We start from the raw sequence: 27,903 nt of genomic DNA on the forward strand, positions 1-27,903 counted from the left end.
GAGCGGTTCCAAGCATAAACATAAACGTGTAAGAGATGGCTCTGCCTTAGTTCAGGAGACAGAGTCACCGCAGACAAGACTCAGAAGGCGAACGACAAACTGGGAGCAAAATGAGGATTTATTTATTTTTTAAGGATTAAAAAAAAATTTATTAGAAAAAAATTTTTAATGTTTATTTTTGAGAGAGAAAGAGAGAAAACAAGCGGGGGAGGGCCACATAGGGAGACATAGAATCCAAAGCAGGCTCCAGGCTCCGAGCTGTCAGCATACAGCCGGATGCAGGGCTCAAACTAGTGAACTGCGAGGTCATGACCTGAGCTGAGGTCAGATGCTGAGCCAACTGAGCCACCCAGATGCCCCCAAACGAGCAATTATAATAGCAGAGAAACTAATAACACCAGATAAGGACGACTATCACCTCCCAAAATGAAAGTACCTATAGATGGGCAATGAACATATTTTAAAAGTTATTCTAAAATTTAAAAAGTAATGCAACTTAAAATAGTGCCATGCTACTTTTTACACAGTATATTGGGTTAAAAATGAAAATATTCATCACACATAGTGCAATATTTGAGGATATGCATAAGAGCTTGTAATAGTAAAAACTGAGGGGCACTGGGGTGGCTCAGTCGGTTGAGCGTCTGACTCTTGATTTCAGCTCAAATCATGATCCCAGGGTCATGGGATCAAGCCCTGTGACAAAGCTTCTCTTTCTTCCTCTCCCTCTGCCCCTCCCCTTCTCATGCTATCCCTCTAAAAGAAAAAAAAAAAAAAAGAAAAAAGAAAGTTGGGAGAAATTTGCAAGGTTTAAGGACCGTAGAATGGATAATTATACAGATCTTCTAGAACATGAACTATTATGCACCCATTTCAAACAACATCCTAAATGAATATTTAACAACATATAGTCTTGTTTTCAACATCTGGGTGAAAACCATTCAGCTAATTAAATCCTCTACAGGAAAGAATCTGAGCAGATAATTAGCCAAATTCAACCTCCTTCCTTCTCTTTTTTATTAAATCTCTCCACCTAATTATAAATGCCTTTAAAGGCGCACCAGCACCATTCAGGTGAACCACTTGAAACTTCCGAAATGCTCCTGGTTCTGGTCCTGGCCCTGGTCTGGCCCACCACGTGCAGAATCATCCACCCCAGCTCGGCGTGTCCAGGGCAGAGAAGGGGGAAAAGACATTTGCTAAGCAATGTGGCCTTTGGGTTCGGTGGGCTGAGCATCAAGTCCTGGGGAGCCTTCCCCTCTCAGACCCCCAGGGAACGTGTCCCAGGCCCCAGGATGCATCCCCCCTCTGGTGTCTCCTTTACGCATCCGGCCTCACAGCAGCCAGTGCCCCGGGCAGCCCCCCTTCCGGAAGGTGGGGGTGAGGGGATTGAAGAGCAGAGGCAGGAGGTGGCAGGGGGCCTCACTCACGCCTGCGCACGGTCAGGTTCTGGAGGAGACTGGAGATGGGGCAGGGGACAGAAGCTGAGAACCGGCCCCAGGACACTGAGCGTGACTCCCGCGGGCGGTCCAGGGAGCACGGTGCCGGGAAGGGGCACCACCGCCCTGTGCTCCACCTGAAGCCTGCGTTTGCACGTCGGGTCTAACGGGTGCAGCTGCCCCCCTGCCCCACAGAGGAGAGTGTGGAAGGAGCAGGGGCCGTCGCTCTAGAAAGGCAGGGGGGGACACCCGCGGTTTTGCCGGGGCTGAGAAGGCCCGTGCAGAACTGTCGGTGTGTGGGCATCAGCAAACGGAAGGCGGCAGCGGGGCAGCCCCTGTGCCAGCGACAAACCAAGCTGACCCCAGCCCCCTCTACCTGCGCAACCCAGACTGCAAGTGTGAGTTGGCCTACCTCTCACCTGCCAGGGATCCAGGTCCCTCTGTGGCGTTGGGCTGTGCAGAAGCAGCTGGAGGGTCCTCCCTTGTCTTTTTAAATTTGTTTTAACGTTTATTTATTTTTGAGACAGAGAGAGACAGAGCATGAACAGGGGAGGGGCAGAGAGAGGGAGACACAGAATCTGAAACAGGCTCCAGGCTCTGAGCCGTCAGCACAGAGCCCGACGCGGGGCTCGAACTCACGGACCGCGAGATCGTGACCTGAGCCGAAGTTGGCCGCTTAACCGACTGAGCCACCCAGGTGCCCCATCTCCCTTGTCTTTTTAAATTCTTCTCTGCCTTTTCTCCTTTATTTATCTTCCAGAAAAGGGGGATTTTTCTTTCTCCCTTCTCTCCTAACCCCCGTGTCTTCTGAGTAAAGACAAACCCTCCCAGGATTCCAGTCCCCATTGTCCCGCCTCACCCACGGAGGTCTGGGGAGACAGGACCTGGGACGGGTGGTCAGAGTGGTGGATGGGTCGCTGCACTGTCCATCCTCCCCTGAGACCCGAGTCTCTGCCCGGCCTGTCCCAAAGGCCTTGGGATGCACGGGATGGGTGACAGGGCTCGCATGCCGTCTCAGATTTTGAGGAGCTAAATCAATTTTGTGCCATTTTCACTGCAGGGGTCTCCGCGGAGGGGAGCACCCTGGGCAGGTGTTTGGGGACAACCCGCTGGCCCTATTTTACAAGGACTTAGAAAGTTTGGATAATATCACCAACAAAAAATAATTGTTGCTAATATAAACTCCACAACCATATCTTGCAAGTACTCGCATTACATTGTCCCTTCTTCTCGACACTTTGCTGCCCGTTCTCTCTGGAAATCCTCATCTTTGATATTGGGATTCCTGAAACTAATCTCCGATTTCCTTAACTTTTTCTTTCTCTCTGTGTACCTTTACTCTCCTTTGTGACATTTCCTTGACTCTCTCTTCCAACCGTTCTATTGGCTTTTTAATTACTCACATCCCGTTTTCTTTTGTTCTGAATGCTCCTTTTAAAGGCACCCATATCCATATTCTTATTTCCTCTAAAGACACACGTATATGCATAATATCCTTGGAGATTATGTATCTGTGGATATAGTGATAACTTTGAAGGTTTTTTTTCTATTTTATACATAGTTTTTGTTCCTCCATGTTGATTGTTTTTGCTTGTTTTGGTCTTATTTTCCGTTTTAGAAGCGGGTCTGGTAATCCGTGGTTGTCTGCTCATGGTTAACGATATGGAATGGAAAAGCTTACTGGAAGCCCTATAAGTGGGTGTGGCTTGTTGACCTTGCCTTCACTGTGAGATGATCTTGTCCTCACGCACCGCTGCTGAAGTCAGTCCTCAGCCCAGAGCTCCTCTCCAGAGAACAGATGGGGCTGTTGGCTGTCATGAAGCCCCGTGGGCTGGGGAAAGGGGTCTAGTGAGCCAGCTGCTTCTTAAACTTAGCTTGGTTCTCAGATGAAGTCACTTGGGGCTTAGAATTCAGCTTTCTGGGGTTGGCTAGATCAATTATTGCTCTTGATTTTTCCAGCTTCCAAAGTTGGCTTCTGTCTTCTGGTTTGCTGTTGAGGACATGTTTTATTCTCCAAAGATGATGACCACAGTATCTCCAACCTCACGTGCTCTTCTCACCGTGATTTTGACACTTTGGTGGCTGAAAGTGTGTGGGTAGACTGATGGGTTCAGTCAGTCACAACTGCAACACTGAGACGATGTTTGAATTTGGGCATCACTGGCCTCTGTGCTTTAGTTTTCTCATTTGAAATAGGAGGATAACGATAGGACTGTTGCTGTACAACATTCACAGAGCATCTTGTTACATCTGGTGCATGGTAAGCCCTCTGTTTTATTTTTTATTTTTATCAAAAAAGATTTTTTTTTATGTTTTATTTATTTTAGAGAGAGAGAGAGAGAGAGAGCAAGCTGCGGAGGGGCAGAGAGAGAGGGAGACACAGGATCTGAAGCAGGCTCCAGGCTCCGAGCTGTCAGCACAGAGCCCGACGTGGGGCTCAAACCCACAAACTGTGAGATCATGACCTGAGCTGAAGTTGGACGCTTAGCTGACTGAGCCACCCAGGTGCGCCAGCCCTCTGTTTTAACTATTGCTATGATGACGAAAGAATCTCGGTAACTTCATTCTTGCCTCTTTCTTGGCTCCTACTGTGGTAAGAGTGCAGTGTCTTACCTCCTACAGTATCTTACCTCTTCTCGTGAACAATTGTGCCAGAGGTCATCTGGTTGATTTTACTTATCTCTTTGGTTCTCCCACAAAGAACCAATTTTAGGGGCACCTGGGTGGCTAAGTGTCCGACTTCAGCTCAGGTCATGATCTCACTGTTCGTGGGTTCAAGCCCCACATCAGGCTCTGTGCTGACAGCTCAGAGCCTGGAGCCTGCTTTGGATTCTGTGTCTCCCTCTCTATCTGTCCCTCCCCTACTTGCACTCTGTCTCTGTCTCTCAAAACTAAATAAAATGTTAAAAGAATCTATCTATATATAAAAGAACCAATTTTAGACTTTTTGGGGGCCCCTTTAGGTATATTTTATTTCCTTTTTAATCCGCTTCTGCTATTATTTTTATTATGTTCTGCCTTCTGCTTTTTGGGGGAATATATTTTTTTTGTTGGATATTTACACCTATATGGTGCTTTTAGTATGTAGCTCTAGTATACACTGAGATTCAAGGTCAGTGTTTCCCAACTTCTATCATGATTTCTTCTTTAGTCCACGAGTTAGTTAGAATTGTTGACTGGTTAGTTTCTATGCAAATGGGCATTTTCCCCCCTTAATGCTATCTTCTTTTATTACTGTTTCCTATTTTATTTTATTTTTTTAATAAACATGTATTCATTTTTGAGAGAGAGAGTGTGAGCATGGAAGGGGCAGAGAGACAGGGGGACAGAGGATCCAAAGCAGTCTCTGCGCTGACAGCAGTGAGCCCGATGCGGGACTCGAACTCACGAACCACGAGATCATAACCTGAGCCGAAGTCGGGTGCTCGACCGACTCAGCCACCCAGGTACCCCACTGGTTCCTATTTTAATTGAGTTATAGTCAAAGGATGCAGTCTAGGTGAACCAATTCTTTGAAATTTGTTGAAGCTAGCTTTATGGTCCAGGATATGGCCAATGTTTGTATGTTTTCCCTTAAATGTTTGGGAAATAATGTGTATTTTTTTAATGTTTATTTTTGAGAGAGGGAGAGAGAGACTGAGTGTGAGGAGAGGGGAAGGGTCAGAGAGAGAGGGGAGGACACAGAATCTGAAGCAGGCTCCAGGCTCCAAACTGTCAACACAGAGCCCGATGCAGGGCTTGAACCCACAAGCCCTGAGATCATGACCTGAACCAAAGTCAGATGCTCAACTGACTGAGCCACCCAGGTGCCCCTTAATGTGCATTTTCTAATTTAAGGGTGCAGTGTTCTATATACGTCTATATAGAGATCAGGTTTGTTGTTCAAATATTTACCAGTTCCTGTTACTTAATTCCTAAATTGTTGAGAAATATCTTACCATGGTCATAGATTTTTCAGTTTCTCCTTGGATTTCTAGGAGTTTCTGCTTTATATTTTTTTGAGATTTTATGTGTTATTGGGCACAAACCTTCTAAAATTGTTACATTTTCCCGACAATTTGAACTTTTAACTGCTATTGATATTTTTTGCCTTAAAATGATAGCATGTCTGATAGGAATGGTGGGGCCGGGTGTGTTGGGTGCGTCTGCCCATCTTCCACTTCTTTCCTTTGTGTGCCGCAGGCATATCTCTAAACAACACATAACTCCACTTTGTGTCTTCAGGACATGTGGGGATATAGCCGCGTTTATTTCTGCCGTTCTATTTTGTGCTTCCTACTTGCTCTGATGTTCCTCCTCCCTCCCTTTTGCTGCCTTCCTTTGTATTGTCCAACTTTCCCTTGAAATTCCATCCTCCCTCCCCACCAATTCAGAAGTTATACACACAGAGAGTCCTTCTTACTTTTCACAAACCTTAAAAGCCGATTCAGACGACAGAAAGTGTTCTGCAGGCTCTACTTCGTTCCAATACGTAGAGGATTCGCCCTTCCGCCCCTCTTCTCAGATCTCTTCACAGGAAGGCAACGTTCATCCGTTCAAAGCTTTGGCCTTAAACGGACATAAAGTCACCAAAGGAAAACTGCAGTTTGCTCAAACTCAGGTTCGATACTTAGGGCCCCTGACCTCAGAACCAGGGCTAGATTTGGACCCAGGCCGACTTCAGGGCACCCTGAACATCCCTAAACCTAAAACCAGCACCAATTACGAGGGAAAGATCAGGATGACACAGCTTTTGGGACTTTAGGGAAAAGCCTAATACGACCCCTGCCTTTGGACGTCCTTTCAATTCCCCTTTTCCCTCTTGGTATGTGAGAGGGAAGGGAATGCCCTTGGAGCGCTCACCCCAAAATCACGGGCACCATCGCTGTCCCGTAGGGCATTATAGCCAACAACTTGAACCTGTGGCTCAGGGATGTCCCCACCCCCCCCCCCCGCCCTTGCCTCCCAGCCATTCCTGCCACTGCCTTCTTGGTTGAGGCCACTGCGGAAATAGTCACAGGGTCCCCTCTAACCATCCTTGTATTGTGGCTGTAGGGAAAATTGCAAACTTTTATACAGATGGCTGGTACGCCTTCCAGGAGTTCATGACTTTAGAAGATTATGCATACAGCGAGGTTTCCTCACCTCCAATGGAGATAATAAAAAAAAAATGGCTCCTATGTTCACAATTTATCACACGGCCACACTTTTGTTGGCTGCTCTGGCCATTACCAAGGTTCCTGGGCATTCCAGACGTGAGTCCCTGGAGGCCAAAAGAAACCACCTCACTGACATTTCTGCCCCAAATGCTGTTCTCTCGGATGCCAACAGCCAGACCTCTGCCCTGGTCCAAAGGGATGTTCTCTCAAATGATAATTTGGAAAAATTGACCAGAGACCCTAAAAATTGGCCCCAGAAAAGGAAAAACAGTATTAGAAATCTAGTCATTGTTGGTTTGGTAGTAAGAGAGAACTCTGGTTTGGACCAAATAACAATCTGCCCACAGAAGTTCCCAAATCCCCACTGCTCACCACTGTACGTGCTTTCAACCACTGGTCTCCTGACACAGTGATGGCATTCGTGGACCAATACTGGTGTGGAAAAGATAACAGGGCCACAGAAAGTGCCTACTTTGCTCATCCCACATCCAAGGTATAATCCAGGGAAAACCGCACTTCTCCCAGACTCTGAACCACCCAACGGACCATTAGAAGTTTGGTAAATGGATCTCATACGGCTTCCCTACCTCAGGGAAAGAAATATGTTCTTGTCGTGGTCTGTATGTTTTGTCACCGGACCGAAGCTTCCCCTTGTAGACAGGCCAATGCTTCTTCTGTGGCTAAAATTCTGTTAAAGAAGATTACTCCTACCTGGGGGCCCCTCTCACACATCACGGTGGTCGGGAAACCCACTTCACCATTCAGGTGCTTTGTTAGTTAGGCGTGCACTGTTTGGCCGTGTGATGTTACCACACTTGCGCTGTGCACACGCCACGCTCAGTCCTCAGACTTGTCACACTCACTCGTGGCATCGTGAAGTCTCAGCTGGAAAAACTTGTGGAGACTGCCACTGGTCCTTCTAAATCTCAGATCCATTCTCCGGGGAACTCCTGGACCCTCACCCTTTGAGACAGTCACAGGACGTCCGGCCCGCTTGGCCCTGCCTCCTCCACCCACAGTCCATAAAGGGAGGTCCCTTCCGTAGTGTCAAGGCTCGCTGCTCCTATAAAAACAACCACGGTTTGGTAGAGCAAGCTTTGCGTGGCGTGCTCCCGGGACACGCCGTCCTGCATCACCCCTGGCAACCCAGAGACTTCGTCTGTCGGGAAAGATGCCTCCAGAAAGACTCTCTTCAACCTTGCCGGCAAGTGCGGCCACAGTCCAGGGAACAGACTCTCGGATCCACGGGACACGTGCAAAGACGACACCTGACTGGCCCTGCCCGCCATCTGGTGTGGCCTGAAGGTACGGGCTTCCCGGAACTGAAGTTGACATCTGACCAGCTTTCCCACAATGCTCCCCTCTTTGTACTTTTCTTCCCCTTATTTGTGTTGGTTTCTGTCTTTTGTGTTACAACCTTCTTCCCAACACTTGGCGATCCTCAAATATTCATTCAAGTTTAAGACCGAGGCAGAGAACATCTGATTGGAAGCTTGGGTGGGGGCTGGTGTGAGGGGTTCTCCACTTCAGACACACATCTAAGTGTTGTTTCTCTTCTGCTGGGCACTTTCCTGGGAAGACTCTTCTGTGTCTCTGACCTTCCGAGAAAGGTTCAGTAGAGATGTGGGAGGCACACGGAGAGCTGCGGTCACGTGTGGGGTGAGGGGACAGCTGCCTGGGGACAGGTAAGGGGCCGCCGTGGGTTGTGTGGTGGGGCTGCAGGGGAGAAAAGCTGTCATCCCCAAATGTGTCCTCTCCGGCATGTGTGTGTATTCTGGGCTGATTATTTTCATGAAACAGAAGGCTCGGGAAGAACCCTGACCTCCCCCAGGTGCCTGAAGAACGTAGGCAGAGAAGCCACTTCGGGGGGCAGCTGTCGCCGTCAGTGACCCCAGTACAGCAGGAGGGGGACTGGGAGGCACCTGTCTGCCTGTTAACTCCTCCGTGTCCCACATCTGTCTACCAAACGTTTACTGTACCATCTTCCCTGTGAACCGTCTTCCTTCCTAACACCAGTAATTTCCAGGTCCCCTTGTATGAGAGAAGACACACAAGTGGGGAGCAGGAAGGTCTAATTGGAACTGGTTCACATTGGAAGGGAAAGAAAATTGTTAAGATTCTCCAGCTTTCCTACATTCGGTCTGGGTCTGGCACCTGTTAGCTCGTGACAGAATCACACCGGTGTCAGTCGTCGAGGAAGTAATCTGCATCTCTTTCTCTGTCCCCAAAGCAGACCACACGTGTCCTGCCAGATGCTATGAAAACAGCAGCAGAGTGTGGGCACACACTGTGGGGTCTCTTACCGCATGGCCACAGCCCCCGAGTCCTGGCACTAGCATGCAGCATCCAGCAAGGACATCCAGTGTTCCCCAACCTGGTGTCCCCCTCTTCACGGCTAGTTGTCGAGACCGTGTCCTTCTGGAAATGGATTCCGAGTGAGACTGCCTGCAGGGGGCTTCTCGGGAGCCCTGGCAGGAGCCACATGTGGGAGGGAAGTGGGAGCCAGCCGAAAAGGCAGTGGCCATAGAGGCGTCATCTGATCCTTCGGGAGGTCTGAGGCTGATGTGGCGCAGAACTGCCCCTTTGTATCCCACGAGTGACAGTCACCAGGGTCAAAAGCTGGCGGGGGAGGGGGGGCAGTTCCTGGGGAGGGCTCTACTCCTTTCTGAGCCCTCAGCAGGCAGCACAGCCAGGAGCTGGGGGGAGGAGAAGCCCAGTCCTGGGAGGGAGCTGGAGTGTGCCTGCGGAGGGCCAGGCCTCAGGCACCTGGCCAGCCCCCGCTCCCGCAGGAAGCTGCTGTTCTGCCTTCAGAGTTCACGGTCACCTTGACAGTCTCATATCCTTCATCTATTTAGCATGCAACCACACCTAATCGGTGGGGCCGGTTCTCTGCAGGCCGGTCCCCGCCCCCCGCGATCACGGGTCAGCGTCCACGGGCCAGTTCTCCTCCGGCTGGTCCACCCGTGATCACATGTCAGCGTCTGTGAGCCAGTTCTCCACGGGCGTTCCCCCGGTGGTCACGGGTCAGCGTCCGGGGGCGACTCACTGCCGCACAAGGACACGGCCGAATCACAGCTATTCGGAGTAGCGTATTGCGAGCTGTGCCGTACTTGCTAAAACCAGTGGCACCATCGGTCTGTGACACGAAGGAGGGGGCCCTTCTCTCTTGCCCGAACTCGAACTATACCGTACGCACCTTTGGAACAGGGACGTGTGGAATGGAGAGACGGTCTTGCAGCAACCACTTGCTTGAAGCTGGTGCCCTCCCACCCCCAACAGACTGCATTCATCATCAGTTAACGCATAGATACTGTGGCCTCTCTCTATATCCAGGAGAGGTTAATGAACTCTCATTTAAATCACTATTTCATTTGTTGAGAGTTGCTCTTGACTGAATGCATTATCTGCTCCAGCTGTCTGTGGCCAAGGACCACAGACACACCTAACAACAGGGATTGTCTCCCAGTCTGGAGTCTGGAAGCCTGAGATCCAGCATGGGCAGGGCTGGTTCCCCTGAGGCCTCTCCCCTGCCCTGGGAGATGGCCACTTCCTCCCTGTGTCCCTCTATGCATGTCTGTGTCCTCACGTCTTCTTATGAGGACATGGTGTAGGACCCACACTCCCAAAGATCGGCTTTCAGACCTGTGTTTAGAGAGTTTTTTCTTTATTTTTATTTTTTTGTTAACGTTTTTATTTATTTTTGAGACAAAGAGAGACAGAGCATGAATGGGGGAGGGTCAGAGAGAGAGGGAGACACAGAATCTGAAACAGGCTCCAGGCTCTGAGCTGTCAGCACAGAGCCCGACGCGGGGCTCGAACTCACAGACCGTGAGATCATGACCTGAGCCAAAGTCAGACGCTTAACCAACTGAGCCACCCAGGCGCCCCGAGAGTTTTTTCTTTAAAAAGACCAGCATACTTTCCCTTATGGGTAGTTTGAATTTTGTGACTATATTTATATGTATTCGTTGTGCCCAGAGTTCGATTTTTGGCCCGATTTTCAGAAAGGTACGTGATAAAAACCAAAAATTCTGGCTTTTAATTTTTACTCAAAAGTGCTCTTAGCACATCAAGTGTCATCAGAATCGCCCAGAGGGCTTGTTAAAAACAGATCACTGGGCTCCACCCCCGGAGTGTCTGACCCAGGGGGTCTGGTGGGGCCTGAGGATTTGCATTTCTGACAAGCCCTCCCAACCCCGCTGGGGTGCTCACCCATGTGTTCCAGACATGGTCCACCAGGTGGCGCAGTGGGAGCACCTCCAGACAGGCCATCACAGCCAGCGGGCCCTCCAGGTGGGCGGTGGGCCCCTGTGCACCAGGGACCCTCCCCACAGGCCATGGGTCCCCTCACCCCTGTAGGACTTTTACCCTAAATTGTTGCGACCCAGCTTCAGCTGTGGCATTTCAGACCTCAAAAGTAATAACATTTTTTAAAAATTTTATTTATTTATTTTTAATGTTTATTTATTTATTTTATTATTTAAAAAAAAATTTTTTTTTTTAACGTTTATTTATTTTGGAGACAGAGAGAGACAGAGCATGAACCGGGGAGGGTCAGAGACAGAGGGAGACACAGAATCCGAAACAGGCTCCAGGCTCTGAGCTGTCAGCACAGAGCCCGACGTGGGGCCTGAACTCACAGACCACGAGATCATGACCCGAGCCGAAGTCAGCCGCTTAACCGACTGAGCCACCCAGGCGCCCCAATGTTTATTTATTTTTGAGAGAGAAAGAGAGCACGAGCAGGAGAGGGGCAGAGATACAGAGGGAGACACAGAATCCGAAGCAGGCTTCAGGCTCCGAGCAGTCAGCACAGAGCCTGAGGTAGGTCTTGAACCCACGAACCACGAGATCATGACCTGAGCTGAAGTCTGAGGCTTAACCGAATGAGCCACTCAGGTGCCCCAAGAGTAATAACAATTTAAATGACACAAACTGGTAACGAATAAAGCAGTAAGGAGCTATAAGTGTTTTTTAATACAGGACTTTTCATGCCTGCACAATCAGCATATGCAAAATCCAGCTGAGGAGGATGAAGGGAAGGGTCTTCGGCTTTTACTGTCTTTTGTTCTTACATTTGGTTTGTCAGAGTCAATGGGATCCACTTACTTGTGAAGTTAATTTCCTAACCATCTGCTACCCTTCAGCCTAACTTGCAACGTGAGCTATTCCTGTTTAAACTGTGCGTGCAGTCAACAGCAAGGAAATCATAAGTGTTTGTATGACTCAGACAGTCAATCAAAGGAAGTGATTAGTATTTGGGGTGAAGGGAAGCTAATTAAATATGTGCCTAATCATGTATATATGAGAGCAAAGTACTGTAATGAAATTGTCATTTTGAGTGGTACAAGTCAGCATGATGATTAAAAACAAAAGTCATGAATAAATAAGATATTTATTAACTACAGGGGGACTGCAAGATCCAAGTAGTCAGAAAGTTGTACTCAGCCTGGTTATGTGCAGACTCTATGACTTTGTGTTCAAGGGTCTTAAATGTTCAGTGCAAGCTATATCTAATTACACTATGAACTAGATCTATGATTTCTAGCAGTTTTCCAAATGATAGGAGAAAGTAATTATCAAGAATGCACCTTTGTGGAGGGGGAAAGAAAAAAAACCCAAACTCTATTAGAGGAAATAAAAGACATGGGAAGAATGTCAAGTTATTTTAGTACAAGCAGGTTTCTGAACACTTGATTAACAGAGGGTGTCAGAAATCTTTTTTCTTTTTCTGTATGCCTCCATTGTACTTCAAATTAGCAAAGAATATTGCCTTTATCAAGGCCAAGATTTGCATGTTGCAAAGAGAAGAAAAGGAGTAAGTAGATCATCTTTAATGATGATTCTTGGCACAGTTAGAGCCGGAAGGAGCAAGGGGTAAGTCAGTCTGCGTACACGAAGTGCCCCGGGCCCACCCCTCAGATGTGTGCACGTTTTAGGCCTCTGGTCGGGGGCGCCGAGGGATTGAAGGATAAGACAGTACAATCTGCTGGGAGGGGACTGTGAGATCCTCAATCACAGGTCAGTTCAAGGTGAATTTCAGATGGAATCCTACAGCTTAATCGTCACATCTGGGGCGTGTTCTCTGTCCATTCTTCTTCCTTGTAAAGGAAAATCTGTGCTCACATGGTGTCTCAGTCAGCTTGGGCAGTGGCGCAAACACCATGGCCAGGCGGCCTAAACAGCAGACATTTCTTTCTCTCCATCCTGGAGCCTGGAAGGCTGAGATCAGCGTGTCAGCAGGCTTGATTCTTTCCGAGGTCTCTCTCCTGGCATGTAGACACCATCCTCTCCCCATGTCTGCACGTGCTTGTCCCTCTCTGTGTGTCTGTGTCCTGATCTCTTCTGTTTATAAGGACACAAGTCACGTTGGATGATGGCTACCTTAATGACCTCATTTTACTCTAAAATATAAAGGCCGTCTGTGCATACACAGTCTCATTCTGGGGCACTGGGGATCGGAACTCTATCATATGAATTTTGGGAGCCCTGAGCACAGAGTGTTATGGCAGCAGTTGGCTTCTGGACGGGAGACCCTAGAGAAGCCTTGTCAGAAGTGAGTCCATGGCTCAGCAACTCTGCCAGGTGAGTCCCGCTCCAGAGGGCACAGATTCCACCCAGTTCCTAACCACCGCGTGGCGTGCCGTGGTTACTGAGGGCAATGGGGGTCTGGTGGTCAGCTTCTACTTCCAACAAGCAAGATGTCGATACATTTAAAATGAAATATTAATTTCATAATTTCATGCTGCAATTTAAAATGTTCAGCAGTAAGGGGCACCTGGGTGGCTCAGTCGGGTAAGCGTCCCACTCAATATCAGCTCAGGTCACGATCTTGCGGTCATGAGTTCGAGCCCCAAGTTGGGCTCACTGCTGAACGTGAAGCCTGTTTGGGATTCTCTGTCTCCCTCTCTCTCCTCTCTTTCTGCCCCTCCCCGGCGTATGCTCTCTTTCTCTCTCTCAAAATAAATAGGTAAACTTAAAAAAAATTATAAAATGTTCAGCAATAACTAAATCACTCTGTGGATGAAGTACTAATGCTACTAATGCCTCTCAGTAAAAAGCACAGTGTGTTTCCTGCAACATGAGAATGGCTGGCATGTGGTAAACCCCGCGGAAGGCAGCGGGAGAGAACCATCGCCTGTGGTGCATGCGGAACCAGTGTCTCGCTGGCCACGACTCGGCCAGTCACCCTGCCTGCCCCGTGCTTCTCTACTGAGCACTCCAAGCAGAGCAGGTGTGGATGGGCCAAGGCCCAGGGTAAGAAAACCGGCCTGCCTCTTGGTTCACGGGAGCGCCCAGCGCTCCTGCCTGAACACGGAGGGCCGCACACTTCCCGGGGAGGTGGGAGATGACGCACCAGAGGATGCACAGCCCATGTCCCCAGAGCGTCCCTCCTGTAGCTGGTGGCCAGAGACGTGCAGAGCCATCATCACACAGGGAGGGCTTTGGGGGCTGTGATTCTCCAAGTGTATCCTCAGACCAGCAGGTCAGCATCCCCAGCGAGAGGGTTGGAAATGCAGATTCCTGGGCCCCACCCGGATCTGCTGAGCCACGACCTCCGAGTGTGTAGCCCAGAAACCAGCGTCTGAACAGGCGGTCTAGGTAAGGCTGCCAGGCATGGTGAATAAAATAAAGGCACACAGTTAAATTTGAATTTTAGAGAAACCCGATTTTTGCATGGGACATGCTTATACTAAAAATGATTCATTGTTTCTCTGAAATACAGATTTAACTGGGCTTCTGCCTTTCCTCTGGCAGCTCCAACCTCAGGAGATTCCGATGCTAAAGTTTGGGAATCACTGGTATAGAGATTTGCCCTGATCTGGCACTTTCCATGATGAACTTCAACGGGTTTTCATTAGATTCCTCCTGACTTTTATCTTTCTCTGCTCCTTTTGTAACTAATGACTCCATGTTCTACAGACTTCTTTTCCTGAATCTGGGTCTAGCTTATCCAAGCCAAGCAGACACCCAGAATGTGGTCGTATTTTTCGTTTTCACCACAAGGGACTTGGAATGTAGTCATTACTGGGGAGAAGGACATGACCCCAGCAGCCATGCCAGGCGGAACTGCCCTCGGCTTCTTCTCATCTCTGTCCTTACGCTTACAGGTCGCATTAAGATTTGTTCTGATATTTGCACGGTTACCCGACAGCCTTACCGTTTGCTCCCACTGTAGATTCGAGGGCCTCCCCCGACCCCACCTCCTCCCCCACAGGCTTCTCCAGAGAGAGCAGGAGCATCAGGTGCATGGTCCTCTCCCAGATCATTCTTGTCGAAACGCACCAGACAGTCCATGAAACAGCACGTTTCGGGAATACGGGAATGGCGGCCAAGCATCATACACTCACCCCCTTTATGTCCAAGTGACATTCGTGGTCACGGAGGTATGAAGCTCTTGGAGGAGCTGATGTGAACCTTGTTAGACATGAACCACTCACAGGGCTGCGCTGATCCGTCCTGGCCCTCACGTGGGAGTGGGGTCAGAGGTCCGAGAACGGGGCCATGAGGCATATTTGTAGAACTCTGGAAGGCAGACACATCACAGTTACTGACCACATAGCTTTGTTTCAGACAGCTGAAGAGCCTTCTGTCCCCACAGTTGTCGCCCTGGGTACCTGTCCCTCTTCCCTTCATGTCTGATTCTCTGTTCTCTCCCTTGTTTCCTCTGCCTTTTGCTCCTCAGTTTGGTCAGGGATGGTTTTTAAATGTCACCCTCCCCCCCGCCCAAACTGCATGGACCTACTACATGCTGTTTGTGGCTTGTGGCTAACCGGAAAGGGGTTAGACTGTGCACCCTCTGATCAGCACACCTGCCCACATCCACAAGTGCGTTCGTAAGACCCTCAGAAGTCATGTCCTTATTCTGCATCTGGCTCGTGCCTCCACACGTGCATGTTACTAGGTCACAGCCATTAAATATAGAGGAAAAGAGAACTCCATGTTTTTTTTCCTAAGTGTTTATTTATTTTTGAGAGCGAGTGAGCACACACGTGGGGGAGGGGCAGAGAGGAGACAGTCCCAAGCAGGTTCCATGCTGTTAATGCAGAGCCCAACATGGGGCTTGAATCCATGAACTGTGAGATCGTGACCTGAGCCAAAGTTGGATGCTTAACCGACTGAGCCACCCAGGCACCCCAAGAGAACACCATTCTTAAAAATCATTGTGGATGGAGCTCTTGTTTTGATTCTGGGTTGGACACTGAGCTGTATGGAACTATTGATAGTTAAAAGGCAAATCCTTTAATACAGCACGTGTTGTTGTTTATGACAGACAGTAACTGACCAACCAGGGCTGGTTGAATGCAGGGTGTTTGTCGGCTGAGGGCCTAGGAAGGTCATATGATAATATTTGGCAAATGCGTTCAAGAAACGGAGGTAAATATGTCACTCTTGGTGGTGACACATGTGATTACAGACAGAAAGTTGCAGCCCCCAGGGTTGATGGAAGCTTTTTAACATTGGGTTTTCTTTTCCTCGAGCAGATTTGCCCAATGATTCAGTATAGCAAGAAAACAGTGCATTTTATACTTAGGAAGAGGGCATGTGGTAGTCAAGACATAGGCTGTTCACATGTTTCTATCAGGTGGGTTTGAACTGCGGCAGTGAGGTCGGGACAGCTTAGGCTGGTGACTGCCTGTGTGGCCTTAGTATCGACCGGAGTTGTAGTCACAAAAGATCATTCCAGGACCTGAACAACTGAGATTTCAGCCCTGTTGCCAACTAGGGGGCGATGTCCCTGTCATGACACAGACACTCGATGATCCCCGCTCTGGGGTCCTTCTCACATAGTCGACGCCATCGCCGTGCGCTGATTTCCACCACGTAGATTCAGCATCTGGACAAACAGGCGGACCTCTCCAGTGTGGCTGCAGATGGGGTGTGGGTGCGCAGAGCCAGGAGGGGCGGCCGGTGAGGTTGGCAAGGCAGGACAGACAGCACGGGCGGTGCTGCTGGGGCTTGATTCCAAGCAGTAACTCCAGTCATTTACAAGGTTTTCATGTCATAGTTTTTAATGCATTGATGACTGATGGCAGGAGCAGGAGTTCTCAATTATTCACGAGATGGTTCCCGTAACTCCTGCTCAAGTTCCCCAAAACAGTCATGTGGGAATTAACTTCCAAATATTATTATGCTTTAAAATCATATTACCTCAGAGTGGATGTGTGGTTGCAAAAAGAATATGTCACCTGCCTTCTGCCTGGCAGGCGTTCTGTGCTTGCCCTGGGGGCTGTAAACGCCCGTCTGGGCCCCCGCCTCCCGGAGCCCCCTGATCCTGCCCCAGCTCCGGCCAGTCGGGAGCACATGCACGCCGAGACCCGGGCCATGGAAACGTCCCAGGAGGACATCTGCAAAGACCTCTGTGTCGACCACTGTGTTCAGATGAGTTGGCTGAGGAAAGCTGTGTTAGCTGAGGTTCTCCAGAGAAACAGAAACAACACTGCGCGTATACGTAAAACGACAGGGGGTGAGGTGAGGAGGGAGAGAGAGAGTGGAAGAGATGTATTTGAGGAATTGGCTGGCAGGTCTAAGATCTGCGGGGCAGCGGCAGGCTGGAGACCCGGGGAAGACTGCTGCAATCTTGAGTCTGAAGGCAGAACTCCCTCTTCCTTGGGGAACTTTAGTCTTTAAGACCTAAAACTGATCAGACGAGGCCCACCCACATTATGGAGGGCCATCTACTTTGAAGTCTGCTAGTTTTATTTATTTATTTATTTAATTTGTTGTTATTATTTTATTTTACAGAGAGAGAGTGTGAGCAGGGGAGAGGGAGAAGAAGGGCAGAAGGAGAAAGAGAGAGAGAGAGAGAGAGAGAGAGAGAGAGAGAGAGAGAGAGAATTTCAAGCAGGCTCCATACTCAGCACAGAGTCCTACTCAGGGCTCAATCCCACAACCCTGGGATCATGACCTGATCCAAAATCAAGAGTCAGACACTCGACTGAGCCACCTAGGCTCCCCTGTACCAGAATTAATGCAAAATTTTCCAGGAACTTCTACAGTGTCTTCTTTGGACCCAACTTGTGAGCAGTTGCCATTCAGCACTTAGAATAGAGCACAAAACGACTGCCGTTTGGCTGCCACAAAAGGCACACGGCTTCGGAATGGGAGCCCAGGGGCGCCTGGGGGGCTCAATCAGTTAAGCGTCCGACTTCAGCTCAGGTCATGATCTCACAGTCAGTGAGTTCGAGGCCCACGTTGGGCTCTGTGCTGACAGCTCACAGCCTGGAGCCTGCTTCAGATCCTGTGTCTCCCTCTCTCTCTGCCCCTCCCCTGCTTGCACTCGGTCTCTCTTTCTCTCAAAACTAAACATAAAAAAAAAAAAAAAAAAGAATGGGAGCCCAAAGCCCAGGGTGTACTGGGAACCTCCTCAAGGATTACAAAGTGGCTGGTTCAGAGGCCTCGAAGAGAAATCTCCAGAAAGGGGGTGTGAACGAGGCCCACCTGCTGGTGTCTGTGGGGTCTGCAGTCACCTGGGGCCTCTCCTGTCAGGAGCCCAGCGGGTTTTCTCAGAGGCTTCCATTTCTAGCTCCCTTCACAAAGTGCATCTCGAGGCAGCATGATGAGCAGGAAGTGTGGCAAGTGGATGAGAGCTGCTGTGCGTTCCCCGCACCCTCCCCAACCGTGAGCCTGCTCCTTGAGCTCTCCCGGGGGGCTGGGGCCTCTCCTGGCCACGGGATGAGGTGGCCAGCTGGGTGCCAAGGGGACCAGACACCTTGCAAGAGCGCCTCCCCGGAGAGTAGGCTTCTCTGCAGTGACAGAGAAAACAAGAGGACACTAACCTGCTGTCTGTGGCAGTTCCGGTGGCCTTCCCACATCCCCCCGCCCCCCGCCCCCGTCCCCCTCGCTGTGACTAGAGCCCCAGGTGAGGGCTTCCCTCAGCTCCTTAGTGGGTTCGAACCCTACATCAGGCTCTGTGCTGACAGCTCGGAGCCTGAAGCCTGTTTCGGATTCTGTGTCTCCCTCTCTCTGCCCCTTCTCTGCTCACACTCTGTCTCTGTCTATCAAAAAAATAAACATTGAAAAAAAGTTTTTAAAAAATCCATAAGGGGCCCCTGGGTGGCTCATTCGGTTGAGCGTCCAATTTTGGCTCAGGTCATGATCTCATGGTCCGTGGGTTTGACCCCCGCATCGGACTCTGTGCTGACAGCTCAGAGCCTGGAACCTGCTTCGAAATCTGTGTCTCCCCCTCTCTCTGACCCTCCCCCGTTCATGATCTGTCTCTCTCTCACAAAAATAAATAGACATTAAAAAATTTTTTAAAAAGAAATGAATTTCTCTTGTGAAGAAAATTTATTCAACCCACAGAAACTCCTGACTTCAGTTTCATCTTCTTCCATTAAATTCCAGAAAACTTAGTTTGATTTTACTTAAAAATTGCATGCATAATGTTTTTTTAATGTTTATTTATTATGAGAGAGAGAGAGAAACAGAGAGAGAGAGAGAGAGAGAGAGAGTGTGAGCAGGGGACGGGCAGAGAGAGAGGGAGACACAGGATCCGAAACAGGCTCCAGGCTCCGAGCTGTCAGCACAGAGCCAGACATGGGGCTCGAACTCACGAACCGTGAGATCACGACCTGAGCTGAAATCGGACGCTTAACCGACTGAGCCACCCAGGCGCCCCTACATGTATAATATAATGCCATGTTTGTAATTCTTTCCCCATCCTTTGGTTTACCTTTCGGCACATGTAGAAAGTTACTCTCTAGGTGCTGCCTAGTGTTGCTTTGAGCTGATTGGAGTCAGGATGATATTTACATTCTTTGTTTTTTTTTTTTCTGTATCACTTTTTTAAATAACAAGAATCAGTTATTGTTTGGAAAAAATAATGTTTTAAAAAGCATATTCTCATGGGGCACCTGGGTGGCTCAGTCGGTTGAGCATTTGACTTTGGCTCAGGTCATGATCTCACGGTTCATGAATTCTAGCCCCACGTTGGTCTCTGTGCTGACAGTTGAGACTGGAACCTGCTTTGGATTCTGTGTCTCCCTCTCTCTGTGCCCCTCCCCTGCTCGTGTTCTGTCTCTCAAAAATAACCCTTGAAAAAAAAATTAAAAATAAATAAATAAATAAATAAATAAATAAATAAAAAGCATACTCTCAAAAATGTAACAACATGCAAAAACAGGGATCACAAAGCTGTGTATCATGACATTGTATAGGAGAAGGGCTGGGAAAGAGTACCTCAAAAGGTCCCTAGTGATTTGTGAGAATTGAGATTACAGGGTTTTTTTTCCATAGCTTTTTTTGATATGTTAAATATTTAACATTAATATGTATTATTTCTCTGTATTACTCGGGGTTCTCCAGAGAAACAGGGTCAACAGGATATACAAATAGAGATTTATTATAAGGATTTGGCTCATGTGACTGTGGAGGCTGAGAAGTCCCCAGATCTGTGATTGGCACACTGGAGGCCCAGGAGCTGATGGTGCTGGTGCCCATCTGAGTCCACATCTGAAGGCAGAAGACTGTGTCCAGCTGGAAGATGGGCGGAGAGACGGAATTCTCCCTTCCTTGGCCCTGTGCTCTATTCGGGCCTCCGTCGACTAGATGCCCTCAGTGGGAAAGGCACTCTGCCTTATTAGTCTGTTGATTTAAATGTTTATCTCACCCAGAAAATGCCCAGAATCATGTTTAACCAAATATCTGGACACTCCAGTGGAATTGACAGATAAAATTAACTATCACACTCCTTATAATGAAAAAATAATAATTATTAAGGCCATTGAAGGCAGAGACGCAGGGTGATCTTTCAAAAGGAGCGTCCATTGGCTGCTTACTGGCTCGGTTCTGCACGTGGTGCGGGCCTGTGGAGACCTTCCCCAGGACATCAGCAAATACTCTGAATGACTTTGCTCCTTTGTGCTGCACGGAGGGTATTGGGCATCGTAGGTGATGAGGGAGAGAGCTTTGGGCCCCCAGGAGCCACTGCTTTAATGACCGTAGCTCTGTTCACAGCGTGTCCTGTGAACCCAGTACTATGCCCGCATCTCACTCCTCCCCACCATGGCTGCAAGGAGGGCTGTCGTTCTTCTTTACAGACGGGAAGGTGAAGGGCAGAGAGGCCACGTAACCCATGCAACACCACACAGCAGGCAAAGGACGGAGAATTTGAACCCAAGAGGCAAGTACGGATCGGCTGACCTTTTGCTCCCGGGTTGGCAGCTCCATTCCTCTGTTTCCCTTGGGTGCCAGGCAAGGGCAGGTGGACTTTTTTTTTTTTTAATCAGGGCATCTTTATTGCAACACGTATATAATCGCAATGCATTTTATATATACTTGAAGGGCTTAAAATCTTACTCCCAGCTCATTAACATAAAATTGACACTGAAGGCCCAGAAATTTGAGTTTAAGGTGTGACCCGTGGAGGAATGATTTACACATCCTGGGGCCACTGTCTTACGGAAGGGCTGCCTTTAAAGAGTATTCCAGGGGGGGCGCCTGGGTGGCTCGGTTGGTTAAATGTCCCACTTTGGCTCAGGTCATGATCTCACAGTTCGTGAGTTCAAGCCCCATGTTGGGCTCTATGCTGACAGCTCAGAGCCTGGAGCCTGCTTCGGATTCTGTGTCTCCCTCTCTCTCTGCCCCTCCCCTGCTCGCATTCTGTCTCTCCCTCTCAAAAAATAAATAAATAAATCAATAAACATTAAAATAAAATAAAATAAAATAAAATAAAATAAAATAAAATAAAATAAAATAAAGAGTATTCCAGGGTGTCTCATCTTCTAGGACACTGCTGAGGAAGGCTATCTTAGGCACAATTCACATTTTTGCACGTTTCCTGAAACCAAATCGTTTTATTAGATTTTGTAACACTACTGCTTTCTTTTATACGGGGTCCCTTGGGGATTCCCCATGTTTGGAATTAAATTCAAGCCATCTATCTTTTCTCACCAGATGCCTTGCCATCGGGTCTGGTTTTGGTAATATTTCGAGGACCACAGACACCTGGGTTGAACGCGACACATTTTAAACAGTGCAGCAACATGGCTTTCGTTTTCCTGAGACTAGATACTTGTTATTCAGCCAATACAATTCCAGATTCCCAGACAGATGGAAAAGTCAATATTTTTTCTTGAACACATCCTAACTCCTAGACTGCTTCTTCCTGAGTCTGTGTGTGAAGCTGGCCGTACACGCACCTGCAGATGTAGTGGCTGTGCTGTACTTCTTTTTTTTTTTTTTAAAGTGCTGTACTTTCTACGACAACTTGCCTCCTGGAAAGGGCCCACTGTCCTGGTGGAAAACTTGCTTGTGACAAATGTTTTAGTTTTGAATTTTGGTGCTGAGAATTAATGGGTCACAATAAATATATGAGGGGATTCTTTGTGGTTTTTTCCTCAAGGCGAGTTTTCCTTTTGATATTATGAATTACTTAAAACATCAAGCACACACATGGACAAGCGTGTGCGCACACAGGGCAGTAAGAATAGGATGCGTCATCTTCTTCCTTTTTTTAGTGTTTATTTTTAAGAGAGAGAGAGAGAGAGACAGAGCGCCAGCAGGGCAGGGGCAGAGAGAGAAGGAGACACAGAATCCGAAGCAGGCTCCAGGCTCCGAGCTGTCAGCACAGAGCCTGACACGGGGCTCAAACCCACAAACTGTGAGATCATGACCTGAGCTGAAGTCGTACGCTTCACTGACTGAGCCACCCAGGCACCTCTGTGATATAGAATTTTCAGCATCTTTTCTGCCACAAAAGTACCAACTATTATTTAGTCCAGGAATTGTGGGAAATTTCCTAAAGGCAGAAATTTAACCATTACTGTTTTTAGTTTCTCGGTGGTTACTTCCAAATTCCAAATTATATTGGGGAGCTGGGTGGCTCAGTGGTTAAGTGTCTGACTTAGGCTCAGGTCATAATCTCGCCCTTCATGAGTTCGAGCCTTGTGTCAGGCTCTGTGCTGACAGCTCAGAAGCTGGAACCTGCTTTGGATTCTGAATCTCCCTCTCTCTCTGCCCCTCCCCTGCTTGTGCTCTGTCTCTCTCTCTCTCTCTCTCTTAGAAATGAATAAACATTAAAAAAAATTTTTAAACAAAATTTCAAATTTTAAAGTTTCTCCATTTTTCGACCTTGATTTGTTTTGTGATGACCTTCTGTTATGGAAGATGGAGGTTTAGCTAACATGTACTCCTCTCTCCTTCCTCTGGATTATTTTAGGTACATTATCACAGTCAGTGCTCTTATAGGTTCATATTTAGCTTTAAGTGGTTGCTTGAACTTGAATTTCTTATTGGATCAACTTTAGATGGTAGGAATTGCTGAGACAAGCTCGTCTCCAAACCCTGCCTTTCCCTCCATCTTTCTCCCGGCCTTGTGTGTCCCACATTCTTCCAAATAGCATTTATTTTTTTAGTGATAGATTTTTTGCCCCATTTTTAGCAGCTGGTATGGTTTACATACCATAAAACTCACCCACCTCCAGGGTACAACTCACTGATGTTTATAAATCTATAGCTGTGTAAGATCCACTAGCTCTGTTCCAGAACATTCTCAACATAAGTATGTACTTATTTTTATATTGTCAAAGTAAATGTCATTGAGTTTGGTCCCCTGGCCATATATGGATTTTCTGGGTTTCATCTAGAAGTCAGGTCAATACACCACGTATAGCCATGATTACGACAGTATAGGGACAGGCCCGGAGCAGACTCATGACTGTTTACTTAATTCACTCAACAATAAATCATTACTGAGAATCCACTTGTGTCAGGTGCTGTTTTAAACACCAGCAACAAGGGGCGCCTGGGTGGCTCAGTCGGTTAGGTGTCCGACTTCAGCTCAGGTCACGATCTCACGGTCCGTGAGTTCGATCCCCGCGTCGGGCTCTGGGCTGATGGCCCAAAGCCTGGAGCCTGCTTCCGATTCTGTGTCTCCCTCTCTCTCTGCCCCTCCCCTGTTCATGCTCTGTCTCTCTCTGTCTCAAAAATAAATAAACGTTAAAAAAAAAATTTTTTTTTAAATAAAAAAATAAACACCAGCAACAAGATGGCGAGCACAGTGCACCTGGTGCCTGCCTGCATGATGCTTAAACTCTGGAAAAGCCATTGACACCATAAAGTACCGACCCACACATATGCATATCCATTAGCTTCCACCAGCGAATGGTGGCTTCAAACCACAACCACCTGATTATCATACATCTGATTACTGTGTCATCTGGACTGGCCATCCAGTCTGGGCCAGCTTGTTTGGTCCCTGTATGTGTGGTCAGTTAGAGGGTAGTGTGGAAGCCGGCTGATGCAGGATGGCCTCCTGACAGGGTCTCTTCCACCACATTCTGTTGGTCAAAGCAGCCATGAGCAAAGGGGGAACGTAGACCACCCCGCTGAAAGGGGGATCCTGGGTAGGAAGATTACCCGACCTGAAGCAGCCATGCTGGGAGAAAACTCAAGCCTCACAGAGAAGCCACGTGCAAGAGCTCCAGGCCTGGGTGAGCCCGCCTTTGGGTCATCCCAGGTTAGGTGCCGGATAAGTTAGGAAAGAAGCCTCTGTCGTTTCGGTCCTCTTAGCTGGGGATTCCAGACTCCAGGGAGCAATCAAACCATCCTGTTGGGGTCTGGCTAAATTCCTCAGTGCAGAATCCAAGGGGCATAATAGAGAGGATGTTGTTTTATCACAGTAAGTTTTGCAGCAATCCATAACTGGGTCAAGGAGAAAGATGGGGGAAGTACTGGGGTAACTCACAGAGAAGATGGTGCATGTTTGCAATGTTGTTCCTTTCAGTTAAAATTGTTTCCACGGGATGTCGAGAATGAATGTGAGAAATCAGGAGCCCATACTGTGCTTTGCATTAAGTGACACATGATTTGCATATTATCCAAAGTTGTGAATGGAGTGACTCTGCCCAGCTAGTGCTGAGTGGAAATGGTGGCCATGGAGCAAGCGTGGGGTGTGCTGTCCCAGAGCAGTGGGTGTCCAAGGCCACTGGGCCTGGTCTGCCTTGGAGAGGACAATCATACTGGTTTCTAGATCAGAAAGCTCTGAGCTCAGGATAAAGAAAAGAGTCTTTTACGGGAAACTGTAGAACTTGATGTTTTTTTTGTTTTTGTTTTTTTTTCTGGAGTATTTATTCTTTGTTTTTCTAAACGAGTAAAGAAAAATTCTAAAGAATATTCATTGGATTTAATTTTGTTCTTTGGAAATCCAGGGATGAGCTTCTAGGGGAATGAAAGGTACATGCCTGAAAGGGCTTTTCTCTTGTTAAAAAATGTGATTAGAGGATTACCCAGAATGCTGTGTTTTGCATTTTCCCTGTGGCTTTCATTACAGCTGCTCCTTCCTCAGCAGGCTCCATAATTATACAAATGTCTTAGCCTTTCAAGTGTTCCATTATTCATTTGTGACTCACCGGGAGCACCTACGGCCTGTTCAGCTACAGAGCCAGCTTGCTCAGTGCACTGGCTGTACATTCGTTTTTGACTTGGGTCTTTTGTGTTTCCGGGAAAGATGAAGTGGAAGATAGCATTTATGCCGTGGTTCTCCTCGCTTACACATGGGGCCTTATTCTTTATCGCTCACATGCGTGAGCCTCCAGACTGCTCAATCCTTGGTTCCCTGGTTGCACTGGCTTGCAAATTGTAGACACTCTCACTGAAGCAATCTTGTCTACTTGAAATATCTCATTTACTGTCATTGCTTTGGGGGCAACCATTTCCCAGCCTCTGAGTCTCTTTGCCCACAGCACCACCTACGTCTTCTACTTACTGTATCCTACACGTTTCAGCAAAGCCATCTCAGAACCCTCATTTCCCACCATAAATGTTGCTTAGATAGAACTAAAATAGGTTAGACAGAACTTTTGGCTGTGTGCCCTTGGTGACATGCATAAGCGGCAATGAATAAAAATGATAGATTTTTTGACAAACAGCAGTTAGTAACAACTTTTAAGTGGTGAATTAATCATTGGGTCATTTAATTGTCATGTAGAAGAGTTCAGAAATTGGAATGTCTATGAGGATAAGCAGACACGTGTGCGGACGGGCTGGGGTGCATAAGACATCTACAGTTACACAGCATCTCATTAAAGTAAAGAAAACTCTACACATGCAGTTGTACGAAATAGTACAGAGACATCTTGAGCACCCATCACCCAATTTCCCTGGGGGGTAACATCATCCAAAAGTACAGGACAATGTTAACCAGGACATTGACATTGAGTCAGGACATAGCGTTTGCATCACCACAAGACCCTCTTGGGTCCTCCCTGTCCTCCCCACCCCATCCCTAACCTGGGCAATCACTCCTCTTCACCAGTCTTTTCTCTGTCTCTATAGTTTTGACAATTTAAGAATGATATATAAATGGAATCATAAGGTATTATTAAAAAGAGAAAACAGGCCCAAAATGGAGTCACCAAACGAAGACTTAATACCTAACATAACAGGTTTCAGCCTCTCCCAGGGGTGTAATCTTTTTTTTTTTTTTTAAGTTTATTTATTTGAGAGAGACAGAGACAACACAAGTGAGGAAGGGGCAGAGAGAGAGGGGGAAAGAATCCCAAGCAGGGTCCATGCTATCAGCGCAGAGACTGACACGGGGCTCGAACTCCCAAAACCATAAGATCATGACCTGGGCCAAAACCAAGAGTTGGAGGCTTAACTGACTGAGCCACCCTGGCAGCCCCCAGGAGTGTAATCTTAACCAGTCAGTCTGGGATTACCTGGTCAGCACTAGTGAGGTCATCTGCCTGATAGACCCTTAGCCTTCCCCCAAAGGAAGGTGGCCTTGCCTAAAACAGTCCACTAGTAACTTGTTTGTAAAAGTCTTCCATTTTGTACCCCGTCTGCCATGGATCTCCTTTGTATCTGCTCAATGGGATGCTGGTCAATTCATGAATCACTGAATAAAGCCAATAAGATCTTTAAAATTTACTCAGTTGTCTTTTAACAGTAACCTTTTGGGAATGGATGTTTTCCCGCTCAGAACTCCTTGTAATCTGTTGCATAAATAAATAGTTCTTTTGGTTGCTGAGTATAATTTCATGGTATGGACCTCCCAGAGTCTGTGTGACTTGACACCCACCGAAGGACATTTGGTGCGTTTATACTTTTTGGCTGTTATGAATAAAGCTGCTCTGAACATGTACATAAAGAATTCTGTGTGGACATAAACCTGCATTTCTCTGGGATAAATGTCCAAGGGTTTGCTTGCTTGGGTCATGTGGGGATCGTGTGTTTAGTTACGTAAAAGCTCCCACACTTTTCCAGAGAGACTGCATAAATTCACATCCCCCCAGCATATACAAGTGATTCTCTGCATCTTTACCAGCATTTGGTGTCGGTGGTGTTTGTCCTTTCAGCCTCTCTGTTAGGTCTGTAGTGATAGCCCACATGGTATTAATTTGCATTTCCCTCATGATGAATGGTGTTGGGCTTATTCGTTGTCTTGCTTTCATCCTCAGGACGTGTCTGCTCGTGTCTTTTCCATTTTCTAATTACACCATGTTTCAACACATGAGACAGAGGAGTGCAGCACGTCCTGGATCCCAGAGAGCCTGCTACATACATGACCATCTCACAGAAACTAAGAGCCGTGGCAACTCTTCCTGTTGAAGCATTTCACAGTGTCCCAAGGCACTCACTTTAATAATCGCTGACATACAGCCAGCGAGAAAGTAGTTTTCTTTATCAACAGAAGGTGGACTCTGAAATCTGGGGTCAGGATCCCTTGTAGCCAAGAAACAGAAGAAGCATCTGCCCTGGCCAAGATGTCCCCATGTCTCCTGTGCTGCAAACGGGAAGCAGCTGGAAGGTGCAAGGGGCAGAGGGAGGAGGGCGGGGAGGGCAGCACCTAGAACCCCAGGTTTCTTCTCTTCCTTCTTGGCACTAAAATTTTCACTTCAATCCAAAGTGGCTGCTCAAGCAAGATTTCGCTGGCTTCGGCCCCAAATCTGTAATTTCAGCAAGGGTCCAGGTCATTTGTCTCCTTCTATTTGGGAAACAGTGCCTTCTAGTGCTCCTGCGTGTCACTTACTCGTCTGTCACAGGGCGGATTCCCAGGGAGATGGGCTACCTGGTCTCTTGGCAGTGTGACTTAGTGCCATTTAGCACACGTGCTATGGTCCTCTGTGTCCACGGTTAGTGGCAGCCACCAAGTCCATCAGCCACCTCTTCTGAAGATGCTCTGTTGAACTACTGATGGGCATTCACAGAAGACGGGACCTGTGTGTACTGTTAGTTGTACATGGCCCATCTGTCCCACAGCATCTAATGTTCTGCTTCCTACTTCCTTTCCAGTGTACACATATTTTATGAGCACAAATTCTCGGGGGCGGGGGGGAGGGACATAATGCAGGCTTTGTTTATTAATTCTAGAAATTACA

The 27,903-nt window shown here is 47.9% G+C and overlaps 1 long non-coding RNA gene across 1 annotated transcript in view; it reads right to left on the reverse strand.

Moving 5' to 3' along the window:
* The window catches only part of LOC102962453, a 38,075-nt gene that overhangs the window by 1,351 nt on the left and 8,821 nt on the right, over window positions 1-27,903 (reverse strand). The window lies entirely within an intron of this gene.

The sequence above is a fragment of the Panthera tigris genome, chromosome D4 (genome assembly GCF_018350195.1).
Source record: "Panthera tigris isolate Pti1 chromosome D4, P.tigris_Pti1_mat1.1, whole genome shotgun sequence".
Lineage (NCBI taxonomy): Eukaryota > Metazoa > Chordata > Mammalia > Carnivora > Felidae > Panthera > Panthera tigris.